This window comes from Choloepus didactylus, chromosome 1 (assembly GCF_015220235.1).
Source record: "Choloepus didactylus isolate mChoDid1 chromosome 1, mChoDid1.pri, whole genome shotgun sequence".
NCBI classification, from domain to species: domain Eukaryota; kingdom Metazoa; phylum Chordata; class Mammalia; order Pilosa; family Megalonychidae; genus Choloepus; species Choloepus didactylus.
Window position 1 is genome coordinate 180,900,654 of NC_051307.1, and position 13,273 is coordinate 180,913,926.

Consider the following 13,273-nt stretch of genomic DNA (forward strand, 5'->3'; position numbering starts at 1 on the left):
GTACCTCTGAGAGCGCTTAATTTCAAAATTCTCCTCCACAGCCCCAAACAAATTTTAAGCTCTTTAGCTTTTAGAGGAAAAAAGATTTCCAGAAAACATTAAGGAAGAAGTGATAGCAAATATTCTCATTTGGTCCCCAAGCAGTTGTTGTGCTTTTAATAAAATCTAAGGAAGTGCCCCCAAGTTGCCCTGAATTGCAGCCTTCTTTCTTGCTCCCCAGAGGGCAATGCCACCAGGAGCTTCTGCCCTAACTTCTGCCTGTTGATTATCTCTGTTAACAATTAACATGTTTCTGTTCTCTTGCTTCCTGCCAGCGTGCCCTCCCTGCTCCATTGACATGCGTTTGTCATCTTCTCTTTTATCCTAGCCCTTCCCCACAGCTTCTTTTTATGAGTGAGGCACAGCAGGCCTCTTCCCTTCCTGCATCACCCAGGCCATGTGTCCAACTCTACTGCCAAAGATACAGGAGCTATGGACAGCACATTTTTAAAGCAAGTGGTGCTTCTATCCATTTTTAACCTTAAACTTCTGATTTCTCCCATTTTAGTCCTGCAGTGCCTCATTTCAGCTGATGTGTTTTGCTTGTGTGTTTATGTCAGCTTGGCCAGGCTTCTGGGGCTCTCCATAAAGTGTACTGATAGCGGCCCCAATAATTACTCTCCATGTGCTACTGTAGCGGGACAGGCAGCATCAGGTAATGGTGAAGACCCTGGGCTCCGAGTCAGACATTCCTGCTTTGAGTCCCAGCTCTTGTTCTCACTGACTTGTCACGTGACCTAACCCTCAGTTTCTTCATCATCACAATGGGAATAATTAGTGTCTCTGTATATCATAGGCTTCTTGGAAGTGTCACATGAAAAAATGTATGTGAAGGTCTAAATGGTGCCAGGTGTGTAATTAGTGCTCAGGAAGTTCTGGCAGTGGCTGTTACTGTTATTGTTGTTGTTATTTACAAGTGGCTTTCGATCATCTCTTCAGAGCCTCACAAAATGCATGTGAGGTAAATTGTATTATGAACGAGAAGACTGAGACTCTGAGAGTTTAAATGACTGCCCACATCGTTATGTACTTTTTAAAGTATTAAATCTTTCCCCTCTTCCTCTATCAACTCTATGGATTTCGGTGTTCAGATGAATGTTTACAAATGAACTTTGGACTAGCTCAAACGTAGTTTTGTTGTTGTTGCTCAGTACACAAACTCCTCCAATGGAACTAAATCACTTTTAAAGCCCTGTCTCCCATTGAGATTCCCAGGAAGCGATTATGAGTAAATGACCAATGCATATTGGCACAGAAATACTCTCCCATTCCCTTTGGCTTCTGCTTCTCCTTGACTAGGTGGCCATGTTGTCCTGTTCTTATGTGAAGTACACCTGTACCTTCTCCAGTCTAACGTGGGTGCTTCCTCCATCGCTGCCCTCACTGATTTCTCCTTTGTGAATGTTTTCAAAATTAAATTCCTGTCTTTCATACGTTTAATTCAAACCCTGGGCCAGAATAAAAGGTTATAAATTTCTGTCTGTTATGACTCCAAACTGGGACTAACTTGTTCTATATTAATGAAGAATATTTGCATGTGATTTGCATAGAAGAGGCCATCTAACTTCAGGAACTTTTTATATAAAGCTTAATTAGGACCTCCTTCCTTCCTTTCTGTTTTGGTTTATTTACTCTTATTTTAATTACACCGATTCAGTTTTGTCTCCTCTCAGAAGCTCCTAGAAGAATGAATGTCAAGGATGCTTTGAGCCACAAAGTGTGTGCATTGAGATCTTGCCCTGTGCAAGATGGTATACTGGGAGTCTCATACCTGGTGTTTCCTTTTCCTCCTTATGGCAACATCACAAAATAGATATATTCTTGCTTTTTGCAGATCAGAAAACTATAGTAGAGTAATGTCTGGGTGATGTAAGTTGGGCAGGTATACAACTTTATCTGAAACACAAATCTCACCATGATTGAGCAGAGATGAGCTTGGGTTTTACTACAAGTTGTGAAAGATGCTGCTAGTTTCACAGCCCAACTCAGAGGCCTGCTGCTGTCCCTTTCTCTCCACCCCTGGACTTAGAAGGGCCCTTTATTTCTTAAGCCTGCTAGTCTCTTCCCTGGGCTTTTGTGACCAAGGTGCTTCCATCCTTAATAAGGAGGTATCTCAGACCAGTTTGGGAACTAGGTTATGTGGAAATAAAATGGAAACTACCAGATGGAAATAGGGCTGGATCAAGGTTCTATATATATAATAAGACAGGATGACAGGATACCAAACCTCACCCCAAAAGCGAAGTGATAGTGGGAAAAGGCCCCTGGTAAGCTTACGTAGCAGGAAGTCTCCAAGAGGGGTGAGTATGAGATTCAAAGTCACTAGTCAAAGTGGTAGTCATGGCAAAACTGGGAAACAAGAAAGAGGATGCTTAATTGGCTAGGAAGAATTTGCTCAGACCACCGGGAGAGACTGGGAATCAATCGAAGGCATGGAATCTTGACCCTGTGAGCTGCCTCTGATAACCTGTGATTCCGCTGGTGGTGTAATGTTTGCCATATCCATGAGAGGGAGCCACCTGCTTCCCCTTTGCCAGCTGCTTCACTAAATCCTTGCAGGGACAAGAATAATCACCTTCAGATTTTGCCCTCTCCTTGTATCATGTGCCATAGAGAAAAAGGAAGGAGCATGAATGTTAGATTCTCGGAGACTCAGATTCTGCCTCTGGGACTTGCTGAAATCTGACCGTGAAACATTTGCTTACATATTTTAAGCTTATTTTCCTTTGCAGCCAATGTGACTGTTTATAATGGGAGGGAGTACAGGGTGCTTTGGGAGAACATAAAAGTGGCACCTAACCCAAACTTGGAGAATTTGGACAGTTTCCAAAGTAAGAAAAGACAAATTTAGAAACTGGACATTTTTCTTATTCATATATTCACTTGTTCACTTTCTCTTATTCAACAAATATTTATTGGACAGTGCTTTCCAATAGAAATAAATGTAATGTGAGCTACGTATGTAGCTTTAAATTTGCTAAAAAATTCTGTAATGCTAAAGTGACTATCATTAATGAAAATAAAAAGAAACAGGTGAAATTAATTTAAATGAATTTAATTCAAAACGGTCAAATTATTATCATTTTAACATGCAATCAGCATAAAAATATTAATGAAGTGTTTTACATTTTTTGGTACCAAATCTTCAAAATCAAGTGTGTATTTTAAACTTATAACACATCTCAATTCAGAGCTAAAACATTTCAAGTCCTCCTTTGCCACTTGTGGCCAGTGGCTGCCACAAGGTGTGGTAGGTTTCAGGCACTGTAGGAGGTGCTAGGGATACAACAGTGCACACTACAGACAGAATCCCTGTCTTAAATTGAGCATATAATGTAGTCATGAGTCTTCTGAACCAGCTAAATGGCAATGGAAAGGTGGGAGAGAATGTTCTTATCAGAAAATCAACATGTACAAAAGTCTGGAGGTGATAGAACATGGTAAGCTTTGGATGGAATAAAGTCTCAGAAATGAAAACAGAGAGCAAAGCAAAGAGTAAAAGAAGAGGCTACAGAGTCCTGGAAACCAGTTAATGAAAGCCCTTGAGTCATATTTGAAAGTTTAGACTTGATCTTGAAGCCAATGCAGAGCACTGAAGGGTTTCAAGAGTGACTTAATGAGATTTGCATTTATGGAAGATAATTCTGACTGTATTGTGGAGAATGAATTGGAGTAGGTCAAGATTAAAAGCATGGAAAATGGTGCAGCTTCTGTAAGAAGCAGTTTCAGGGTTCCTCAAAATGTTGAACATAGAATTGCCATATGACCCAGCAATCCCACTTCTGGGTATATACTCCAAAGAATTGAAAGCAGGGAATCAAACAGAGATTTGTACACTGATGTTCATAGCAGTGTTATTCACGATAGCCTGAAGTTGGAACTGATCCAATTATCTTTCAACAAATGAATGGACAAAATGTGGTATATGCTGGCAATGGAATATTATTCATCCATAAAAAGTAATGAAGTTCTGACACATGCTACAGCATGGATAAACCTTGAAAATGTTATGCTTTGTGACATAAGCCAGACATAAAAGGACAAATAATGTATGATTCCACTTATAGCAAATACCTAGAGTAATAAAATTCATAGAGACAGAAAGTAGATTAGAGGTCACCTGAGCCTGGGGGGAGTAGGAAGGGAGAGTTATTGCTTGGTGTGTGCAGTTTCCATTTGGGGTGATGAAAATGTTTGGTAATGGATGGTGGTGATGGTAGCACAACATTATAAATGTAATTATAATTGATGTCACTAAATTGTACAATTAAAATGGTTAAAATGACAGATTTTTATGTTTCGTATATATATTCCTACAATAAAAAAAAAAAAGAGTAACAGCATGAATATCATTTAGGAGGCTGCCACAGCAAACTTGGTAAGAGATGATGTTGGCTTGGACTAAGGTTGACAAGAAGTGAGAGGATGTAAAAGAGATTTAGAATGCACAAGATTTGATGATTAATAGAATGTAGGAAGTAAGAGGGGCCGGAGTCTTCCGTGATCCCCAGCCTTTGGGTAGACTTATGGGATAGAGGATGGAACGATTCATTGTGATAGGAACTACTGGAGAAGTGTCAGGAGGGGAGCTGGAGATGGGGAGATGAGATATGATGAACCCAGTTCAGTCATAATGAATTTGAACACAGATGCACATTCTGAAGTGGTGGTTGAAGAAGGTTTAATAAAAAAGAATCTTGTTTCAAAGTTGTGGGCAGGTTAAAGGGAAGCACTTTGGCATCAGCAATGATGGAAAGAAGAGGAAAGAGAAAGGATGGTTATCAGAGAGCCATCCAATATGAACTGAGGCCGTAGGTGGAGTGTTATGGATTTGATAAAACAGCCTGGCAGGAAGAGGACTGGGGGAGTAAAGATCCCAACCCACCCCTCCCCTCCTCTGAGCCCCTACCAGCTGGGAAACTAGGTTGATGTGGTTCATAGAGCAGTTTTCTGTGGCCCAGAGCACAGTGATGAAAGTGTGGAGAGTGTATTTAGAGGGACAAGTGAAAACTACACAGCACGAAGTGCCTCTGAGGCATCCAAGTGGAAATAAACAGTAGACTATTGCACACATGGGTCTGGAGCTCAGAGGGATAGTTCAGGCTAAAGCTATGGATGTAAGTCCATAGCTTAAAAATGGAAATACAACCCAGGAGAATGGATGGCATCTCCTAGGATGAGGAAGTAAAGTAAGGACAGAGCCCCGAGGACCACCAGTTTCCAGGGTGGACACCTTTTCCTGAATGGGCCTCCGTTGCTGCCTTGGAAGTATCCAAAATCGTATGGTAACAGATGGTTTTCTTATTCTGAATAATGACTAGCAAGCTTGATAGCACTTTGGTCTGTTATTTTTTTTTTTTTTTTTTAAGGCCTTTCATGATATGAATCAAACCGCTTTCAAGTCATTGACTTCACAAAATTGGCCAGTCAGTGATTATTTTTAATACTTTTTGCTATATGGTTTTCAGGCTTTCCATCCTTATTATTGCTTCAAATGCCTAATCACCACTCCTGGGACCAACTTGCTTCCTGCTAATGATGTATACTTGCCGAGTCTGTATTCTCTTTCTTTTTTAAGATCCCATCATCTAGTTTCCCGCTTCAGACTAGAAGCAGGCAGGGTATGGTTCTTCAGCTGCTGGGACTCCCTAAGAGAAATGGAGATGGAAAGCACAAATTGGGGGGAGGGCTAAAACATTATGGAAAAAACACATTTTAAAGAAGAGAGGGGAAAAAACAGGAGGAAGAAGATATGAGCAACTCTGAAAGCTTGTCACCAGCTGACCAGGATGCTGGGAGCTCTCTGGGAAGGAGTAGAGGTGGATCATCTGGATAGGAGAGCTCAGGAATCTATATGGAAATCAGGGTTCAGTCACCTGTGGATGGAAGGATGACAATACCTAGGGAAGGGTTGAGGGCCCATTTTAGGGTTTTCACTGGGGCTATGGTGACCTAGAGGAAATTGGACATCTTTTGCTTGAGCAGAAGACTAACTAGTTAAGTTTATCGGAATCAAATGATGAGGATTAGAAAAAGAGGCTACTGCCTGATGCTCACACAGGTGCCTTGACACTGATCCATGAGGGGTGCACTGGGTGTGTCTATTCAGTCTTGTGCTGCTGGGGGCACAATCTGGTAGTATACTGGAAGCTTCTTCCCCATTGGCAAGTGGGAATAATCTGTTCCCCTTGCCATCAATTCTAAAACAGTTATTAGTGCTGTATTAGAGGTAAGTGGGGTGCTTTGGGAACATAAAGGATAGCTATGGACTAAGCCTGGCACAACCTTGAAAGATAAGGAGGATTTAGTTTAGGAAAGAGGGAAAAGATGTCACAGATGAAAGGAACAGTACATGCAAAAGCATAGCAGTATATGTGGGTATTGATGAGGAAAATCAGTCTTCATAATAAACTGAACTTCACATCACTTACTGAGACATTGAAATCTCAACAAATAAATAGATCCTTAATGTACCTCTTCAGTTATTTAAAGTATTCAAATGCTACAGTGTTTTTCAAATATATGTTATCAGTATCCCTCATAGTTAGCTTTCTTGGATTTGCTAACTCATGACTACACATTAAGGGCTACAATAAGGGCAATGTATAGGCAACTACAGAAGCTCCTAGGAGGGGCTTGGAATCCAGTCTTGAGTCAATGGAGGTTTTCCAAGGGAAGTGATATCTAAGGTAAAATCTAAAAGGTGATTAAGAGGTAGCCAGGTGAGGGGGGATGGAGGGGTGTTAGGGAAGAGTTTTCCAGAGAGTATGGTAGATATTATATATGACTTCAATTCTTCGCCTCTCTCTGCCTGATTCAGATCTGTTGTCATGTAACTTGGCAGTGTCCACTCCCCAACTCAGAGCTTAACCATGTAACTGGGCTTAACCATGTAACTGGGCTAATGGTATTTTAGCAGACATGATGCAAGCAGAGGCTGGAATGAGCAATTTTGCATTTCTACTTGCACTCTTCTTGTACTGTACCATAGTCATGAGAACTTGCCTGGGCCAGGATGCTGGAGGAGACAGACAGAAGGAGCAGAGCCTAGTTGACCCAGCCATCCAGCTGAGGATATCCTATCTCAGTCAACAGCCAGCCAATCCTCAGACGTGTCTAAGTGCAGCCTAGATATGCAGAGCCACCTAACAACCCACCTCAGATATATGAGGAAGAAATACTTCTTATTGCATTCCACTGAGGTTGTGTGGCTCTTTGTTATGTAGCATTATTGTGACAATAGATAACTGATGGAAAAGACTGGGGGCCAGTGAATGAGTAAGGTACTTAAATCACTGAAAGGAGTTCAAACAATAACCATTCCCATTGGCTAATTTAATATATTGTCTCTGAACTTCCTTGAAACAGTTTAGAAACAGTTCCCATTGTATGATCAATGCCAATAGAAGGACCATTGAAGAACCTTGAGGCAAATTCTGATGTGGATCCTAGTGACCTTAGTCAAGGAAATTGAAGCCAGCTAAGCAGAGTCTTAGAGCTAAAGAGCTGGATGTAGTGATAGGAAGAGTTAAATGGATTAGTAATTTAGTATCCCTGAGTAAAGATTTATAAACAATCCATGGTATTCTCTTTTGTTGTTTCTATAAAATTAGAATACAACTTGATATTGCTGGGATGATCAGATATGACATTTAAACATGACAATCTATCAAGTGACTTAAGCCCATCAACAATCACCCAATAAACAACCTGCTCCTCTGTCGAAATTTCACAACCTAAAAGCTGAACCCAGTACTCTAGTCCAGTGGTTTTCAAAGTCTGACGTGCATCAGAATCACTTGAGTGAAGGCTTGTTAAAACGATATTTCTGGGTCCCACCCCTGAAACTTCTGATTCAGGAGGTCTGGGGGTTAGGGCTGCATAATTTTCATTTCTGACAAATTCTCCAGTGACGGTGATGATGCTGGTTGGAGACCACACTTGAATCACTGCCTTAGCTAAACTGCACCAAAATTTCCTAAAAAAAGTGCACACTCCAAAAAAGCCAGGACTTTGCACATAAACCATTCTCTTCATCCAGAGTGACTTTTTCTACTTTTTTCACCATTTGGAAACCTCCTCGGCCAAGAAGACTCATCTCAAATATCCCATGTGGAATGGAACTTTCCTGAGTCCCTCTGGAGTCCGCTTCCTTGTTCTGTGGGCTGCATTCTTAATAGCATATTATGGTTGTTCTAAACTGTTCACCACAGACAGTGTTCTAGAGGGCTGGGCATCATTTTAACCATATCTGCATCATATAAGACCTGACTTATAGTTGGCATTTAATAAATGATTTGAATGAATAACTAAGTGGATAAATGGCTTCTATTATTCTTGAAATTTATGACTTCACCAGAAGGCTATAAAAAATAACTACCAATTAGACCTAAGAAATAGAATAAATGTAAGCATATTCTTTTACTTTACCAGACTTATCAAAAACAGAGGACAATAGCTACCAGTTAGGTAAAAAAGCTGTTATGTTGAAAACTGAACAGTCTCCTGATTTGTGCATATGCCTTTGGTCTCATAGATGTAGGTTCACTCATCCATTCTACAAGCATTTATTCATTGCCACCTGTGTACTGGCATTGTGTCAGGTAGTGGACATATTACTTGTTACTAATTATGGCCCCATTCTTCAAAGTTCTTAAGAAATTTTAGCAAATAATATTAAGATAATATATTTTCACACATCTAGAAAATTTGGCATGTTTCTTCTTACATTTCAGAAATTAAAAGAAAATTAAGCAAATGGCACTAGAATTAGAAAGAATGAGCAATTCATTAGGCAATAAGAATATTAACTAGAAATTGGGAGCTTCTCTCCTATTTTAGTATGCACTTGAGCCTAACTGGCTAAGTTTTGAATATGGAGTGATGAGTTGAGTTGTTAATACAAATCACACATCTTTTATATACTTAATAAAATCCAAGTGTCTGGGATGCATTTGTGTTGCAGACAATTTATCTGCAGGAGTCAGTGAGTTGAGTAATAGAGAGGGATAATAGGAAATCAGTGGCTGAGAAACCTATAAAGTAAATTAACACGTGCCTTACTTTATTAATTTATAACAATAATGTAATGGATAAATCAATGAGGAGTGCTTTGAGAGAAATGGATGGAAGAAAGAGTTTCTCCTTTTTGCAATTTGTTGAAATCACTCCCTCTGCAGAAGAAATGTAGGCCAGACATAAAGAAATGTCCTGTTCTTGGCACAGAGGGAAGATCGTAGCATTGCGGAATCTGTGAGTGCTTTGCCCATATCCTTTGGGCCTGATGACTTCGGAAAGCTCCTGTTGACTTCCAAATGGTAGTGTCTGCATTTTTTTCTTGAGGACTTTTCCCCAAAGCATCCGCTCTAGGAAGTAGGCAATGCTTAGAAAATAGCTCACTCCCTGCTCTTTGGCATCTCTCAACAAATGACTAACAGGAGTTTGTATATAAATAGCTCCCTAATTCCTTGAATGGTATAATTCCTTAGCATTTATTTTACACAGTTTCCCATTTTCCTCTCAGGATTATGCTCCATTCATCCACAAAGGAAGCTGCTTTCTCTTCCTTATCTCGCTTCTCTACTTTCTTAGTAATGTTTCCTGCATCTCCCAAATAAATACTTGTACTTGAATCCTTTGCTTAGGGTCAGCATCTGGAAAAACCTAAATTAAGACTGGCTCAAATAATGTTGGCTCTTTATGCCTATTGTTCTTTGTTGTTCCCAAGGAGGGCCTCATTTTTCAGGCTGGTTTGGAAGTCCTGGTTACAGAATCCCATTAGCTTTCACCCCCTGCTCCCCACCCCAGGTTTCAGAGTTTTGATGAGCTGGTTTGGGTAGAAATCTGCTTACGGACGAGCATCCTGGACAGATGGGTGTCTCTTAAGGCTGCTTAGTTGAACTCTTCATTGTTGTCCCCTCACCCCGTCAGCTGAGTACTGTAGCTGTCTCATCAACACACACGTGCGGGAGACAGATTAGTGCTAATTAGAATGAGCTTTGTTCATTTTCTATTGCCAGTCTTCATTTCAGAGAGTAAACATTTGTCTCGGTAACATTAAAAGCGAGCATTTTTCTCCTTTTACTCCTTGCATTTCCAGACTTAATTAGCAGTTTGTTCAAGCTTCATAATGCCTTTTGGAGATGCTCTATCACTGTTCCATTTAGGAAGAGCATGTCCCCCGTAAGAGTTTTATGTGTGTAGTGGAGGGAGGTTTTGCAATGTGACTTTCTCTCAGCTATCATCTCCTCCTTTGACTTCTGTAAATACTCTCCTCTCTCATCTCCTGCTTACTCTCTGAAAGCACAGGATCTATTCTCCAATGATAGCCAGAATGGTCAGTTAAAATGTAAATTAGTTCATGACATTTCTCCTTGAAACCCTCTAGTGGTAACACAGCAGGGAAGGGAGCTAGGAAGTGGGAAGGGGTAGGGAGTGGCAAGAGATGGATTTGCAAATTCCAAAAGCCTTCAGTCATCCCCAGGACCTAGCAGCATAAACAAGCTTGATAAATATTTGTTGATTTGCTTTTTTTCTAGTTCAGGAAATGAGCTATGAGGAGTGAAAATGATGTAATGGCAATAGTGTGGGTCCAGGTAGCCAGAGATTGGGATACTTGTCATTAAACTGCTCTGGGCCTCATTTTCCTTGTTTTCATAATTTTTCCAGTTTAGGCCACAATGAAGTATTAACTATTGACATTTTTGTGCTATCTTTTAATGTATATATGTACATATTTTATAGGCATTTACCTCCAAATGGAAAGGCTGGTTCATAGGATATGCATATGTCCAGTTTTAGTAAATACTGGGAAATAAAATGGTTTTCTAAAGTGGTTGTACAAATTTGTGTTTATGAGAATTCTTTTTGCTCCACATCTTCACCAGTACTTTGTATTGTCAGTCTTTTTTCATTATAACCATTCTGATGGCTATATAGTGGAATCAAATTGTGCTTTAATTTTTATTTCCTTGATAACTAATGGATTGAACACCCTTTGCATATTTATTGGCACTTTGGATATTCTCTTTCTCAGAGGATATGTTCAAGTGTTTTTGCCTATTTTTAAAAAATTGAAGTGGCTGTATTTTTCTTATTGATTTATAGGAATTTTCTGTATATGAGACCTTTGTTGATTATATGTATTGCAAATGTCTTCTGCAACTCAATGGCTTGCCTTTTCACCTTTTTAAAGATGTATCTGGGGGAATAGAAGTCCTTAGTTTTACTTTAATCCACTATATTAATCTTTCCCTTTGTTATTGTGCCTTTTGTTCCTTTTAAATAAATATTTGCCTATCCCAGCATCATGAAGATATTCCCATATGTTATCATCTAGAAATTTGTTTCATAAAAATATTTAGCTCTGTGATGCATGTGATCCTGATTTCTGTGTACAGGGTGTGATACGGACTGAGATTCACTTTTGTCACCCATATGGATGTCTAATTCACCGAGCACCATTTAATAAAATGACCATCTTTGCACAGTGTACTTTAGTGGCATGTTTGACAAAAATCAAGTGACCATTTACATGTGGGTTTGTTGCTTGGATTCTGCATTTGTTTTAAATATCTATTTCTTTCCCCTTGCCCATAAATACGTTGTCTTGATTACCGTAGTTTTATGAAAAGCTTGGTATCCACCAGTGTCTGTCTTTGCTCTTCTTCAAATTGTCTTTTATTCTTGACCCTTGTAGTTTTCAAGTAAATTTTAAAATAAACTTGCCAAATTTCATGACCCCCAGAAAAAGAGTCTGTAATATTTTTATTTGGGATTGCATTGAATCAATAGATCCAATTTGGGAAGATTAGATAATTTTATAATGTTAAGATTTTCAATTCAGAACATAATATACCCCTCTATTTATTCAGAGTTTCTTTAATTTCACTAGTTTTTAAAACTTTTAATATAACATAATATATAAAAACATATATGATAACTTTATAATTTTGCTAAGACATTTTCTCTCAATAACGTTTTGTAGTTTTCTCCAGAAGTCTTACACATCTTTTGTCAGATTTATTAAATATTTTATATTTTTGATGCTATTGTAAATAACATATTTTTATTTTATTTTCTAGTTGTTTGTTGCTGGTATTCAGAAATCAAATTGATTTTTGCATATTAATCTTATATGTAACAAGCTCATTGAATTCACTTGTTAATTCTAACAGTTTATCTGTATTTTTTTCTGAGTTTCCATGTGTACAATCTTGTCTGATTTTACTTATTTCTCTTCAGGCCTTATGACTTACTTATTTCTCTTGCATTACTGTATTACTAGTACCTTGAATATGATGTTGAATAAAAGTATTGAATAAAGACAAGTGCATCCTTATTTCACCCTTGATTTCAGGGGCTAGAGTTTCAGTAATTCACCATTAAGTGTGATGTTTATATTATTATTATTAATATTATTATATTATTATTAACTACTATCATTACTACTATCATTTAGAAACCTATTATATATTAAAGGAGTTCTATTTTTATTTAATTTTTTAAAAATTTTAAGTCATGAATGGGTAGTGAAATATCAAAATTTTTTATATCTATTGAGAGGGTTATATAGATTTTTATTATATATTGTTAATGCAATCAATTGAGTAGATTAAATATAAACCAAATTAAATATAAAACCAACATGCATTCCTGGGAAAAACCCAATTTGAACATGATGTATTATCCTTTTCTGACATTACTGGATTGGATAGTGAAAATTTTGTTGATGATTTTTTCCATTCGTGTTCATGTGAGACTGGCCTGTGATAGCTTTCTTTTAATGTCCTAATCTGATTTCAATATTGATATTATGCTGGCTTCTAAACCTAAGTTGAAAAGAGATCCTTTATTTTCTATTCTCTAGACGATTTTGATTATCATTGTTTTATTCTTATTTCAGTATTTGGAAGAATTCACTGAGGAACTTATCTGAGCAAATAATGTTTGTTGGAGGATTTTTAATAATTGATCAAATTAATTTATATTGGGATTTTCAGATATTTTATTTCTTCTAAAGTTTAAGAAAGTTTCCTGTTAGTTTGATAAATTCTACTTCTCACAAAATATAATTTTCATCTAAATTTTCACATTTAATATTGTAAATTTGTTCAGAGTATCTTCTGTTATCTTTTAAACATCTGTAGGATCTGATGCCCACCTTATCTCATTTTTTTTCTTGATTGGCCTATTTAGAGAATCTAGTTTTTGTTTTATTGCTTTTATATTGTTG